A 3,369-nucleotide genomic window follows, 5' to 3' on the forward strand; every position below is an offset into this window, starting at 1 on the left:
TAATCCAATCGATTCCAAATTTTAACACGATATTCTATACATATATAGCTCTCGTATGAACTAGGATAAATCAAATCGGTGAAGATCTTCTTTACTTTTCAACTCGATTTGTGGCTAAAAAAAATGGAAATTAAAAAAAAAAAATTTCAAAGATCCGCCATTTTGTTAATTTTTGAGCGAAGTTAATAATCCTAGTTCATACGAGAGCCAAACATGTACTTTTTCTAATCCCGTTGGAATTTTTGGATTCAGGTGTTCCAGTGAGCGGAAATCACATGCGCCGCCGAAAAGAAGGGCTTTTCTTTGATCACAAAAAACAACAACAAAAACAAAACAAAAAAAAATTCTGTGAAATGATTTTCTTCCTTTTTGTGTCTTAATATATGTAAGCACAGTTACAACCCTAAAAAATAATTTATGTTCATTTGCCAGCCCATTGAAAATTGTCAAAATTTAAAATCGAGAATGGGGGGGGGTCCCCTTAAGTAAAATACCTTTAAAATGTAAGCCCCATTTGTGGGGTTAAATGTGAAATGCGTTTCTTTTATATTTTATTTTCCACCAAAGTCAAAAATAGACAGTAAAAAAAATTCCTACTAGGCAAGCTCTACAGAAAATTAAACAAAAACTACAACTTTAAATAATATTATGTGGAAAATTCACAAGAGAAACACCTGAAATTATGATAGACGAAGGTACGAACTTCCCAGGAGAAATATCTCTAATAGTAAGGGTTTCTTAAACATTTTCAGCTTGTAAAAATATATAAAGAATGTAATGAATTTGAATAATATTTTCTTCTGTTTTATATATCTGAAAGTTCAGAACATGGCCAAAACAATTTATTGGGCCAATTTCGCAGTTGAATTAAATTCCTCAGTTCGAAAACAAGTACGTGCCTGGGCATAAAGTGTTTTTTATGATCAGACCGATTTCAGGCAGGCCCCGCTTGGCCTGTACTGTCGCGATTCTGAACATTGTGAAATTTCAGCACGATATCTCTCAATAGCAGTATATGCGAATCGTAAAGTGGCTGCGAACCTATGGACGAGGCCTTGTTGCTAGGCTTGGTAAGTTCATCATGTGATCGGGTTGTTTTGTTGAATGCCTAGTCCACAATAAACACAATTTCCAGCTGATAACTTCATTGCTTGCGTAAATTTTTAGCACGATATCTCCCCAAAAAAGACGAAAGACGCAGACCGGTTTCAAAACGCTCCCGCTCGCAGAGCGCTATCTCTCGGTTTTGTGTGATAACTGAGATAAGAGTGCGTTCTCCGCACGAGCCAAGCTGTCGCGGCGACAACATCTACATACCCTCCCTTCCGGCGCTAGTTTTTTTCCGGACCCCCCCTCGATTGCAGCGTAAATTAGCGCGTCAAGTGTCAAAGTGTGAATTGTCAGTCGGTAACCGAGTTGTCAGCGATTGAAAACATCTCCGTGGCTCAATTAGCGCCTTGGGGTTGATCTTATTTACATCTTTCAATGGGCAGCGCCTTTGACGATTGTGATGATGATGCTGATGGCGATGACTCCCCCCGTTGTGTTTCCAACTCGGAACTGGCCTTATCAATCCAGATGTTATCATTCCTATTAGTCGTAATCTCGGCAGAGTGCACACACCTTAACTTGTTGCAAAATCATATATGTGGCACCGCAGACTGAGCCAGTTAATCTCTAATATTCTTGCCTGATAGCCAATATTATCATTTCAACCCCACGCTCTTGAACCAAATATACTTCAGGAGGGGCTGCAGTAAATCTTAAAAGCCATTGGCATGCGATAGGCTAAATAAAAGACCCAAGCCAAACAAAACAATTTGAAATACACTCCAGGGTATTATATTTCCCCTTCCAAAGATTAAAATAATATGTCCGATATGCGACTAGGTACTCCGCTCAAGAATCGGATTATTATTGGCAAAGATATGGCTTTCGGTCTGGGCCATATTGAGCTTCCATGCATTTCTCCCATTTTTAAAGGTGTCTGCCCAGAAAATTTGACAAAAAATCTAAAAAATATTTTGTTCCTGGATTTTGATGCAGATTCATGGAGAATCGATTCACAATTCATTTAAGGTACTCCGCTCAAGAATCGGATGACTATTGGCAAAGATATGGCTTTCGGTGTGAGCCACATGGACCTCTCATGCATTTCCCCCATTTCTGAAGGGGTCTGCCCAGAAAATTTGACAAAAAATCTAAAAAATATTTGGTTTCTGGATTTTGATGCAGATTGATGGAGAATCGGCCTACAATTCATTTAAGGTACTCCGCTCGAGAATCGGATGACTATTGGCAAAGATATGGCTTTGGGTCTGGGCCATATTGAGCTTCCATGCATTTCCCCCATTTCTGAAGGGGTCTGACCAGAAAATTTGACAAAAAATCTAAGAAATATTTTGTTCCTGAATTTTGATGCACATTGATGGAGAATCGGCCTACAATTCATTTAAGGTACTCCGTTCAAGAACCGGATGACATTTGGCAAAGATATGGCTTTCGGTCTGGGCCATATGGACCTCTCATGCATTTCCCCCATTTTGGAAGGGGTCTGCCCAGAAAATTTGACAAAAATCTAAAAAATATTTTGTTCCTGGATTTTGATGCAGATTGATGGAGAATCGATTCACAATTCATTTAAGGTACTCCGCTCAAGAATCGGATGACTATTGGCAAAGATATGGCTTTCGGTGTGAGCCACATGGACCTCTCATGCATTTCCCCCATTTCTGAAGGGGTCTGCCCAGAAAATTTGACAAAAAATCTAAAAAATATTTTGTTCCTGGATTTTGATGCACATTGATGGAGAATCGGCCTACAATTCATTTAAGGTACTCCGTTCAAGAACCGGATGACTTTTGGCAAAGATATGGCTTTCGGTCTGGGCCATATGGACCTCTCATGCATTTCCCCCATTTTGGAAGGGGTCTGCCCAGAAAATTTGACAAAAATCTAAAAAATATTTTGTGGCTTTTTCTGTAAACTCCCAAGTAGACGGAGGAACTAATTTTCTTGTTCCAAGGAAATAAGTCACTTCATTTGTGAACTAAATTATAAACGTAATAATCATGATGGCTAAAAACATTCTATTTTACATCTTAGCTTTGTACTCAAGCCAAAAAGTATGCAACCTAAATAACCAGAAGTGTAGTAAATTACTATTAGTAATATAACACACATCTTTTAGAAAGATAAACACAAAAATCCATATATTACATTGGAATACTCTGTGAAAATAAGCAATTATTATCATAACAAGTCTTCATTGTTTGGAGAACCTGCTTCATAAATTCCTATCTCCAAAAGGCCATCAAATTTGTTTCTGTTTTGTAATTTATAGATCAATAAATTATGGAATACGGTAGA

Source organism: Drosophila bipectinata, chromosome 3R (assembly GCF_030179905.1).
Source record: "Drosophila bipectinata strain 14024-0381.07 chromosome 3R, DbipHiC1v2, whole genome shotgun sequence".
Classification (NCBI taxonomy): domain Eukaryota; kingdom Metazoa; phylum Arthropoda; class Insecta; order Diptera; family Drosophilidae; genus Drosophila; species Drosophila bipectinata.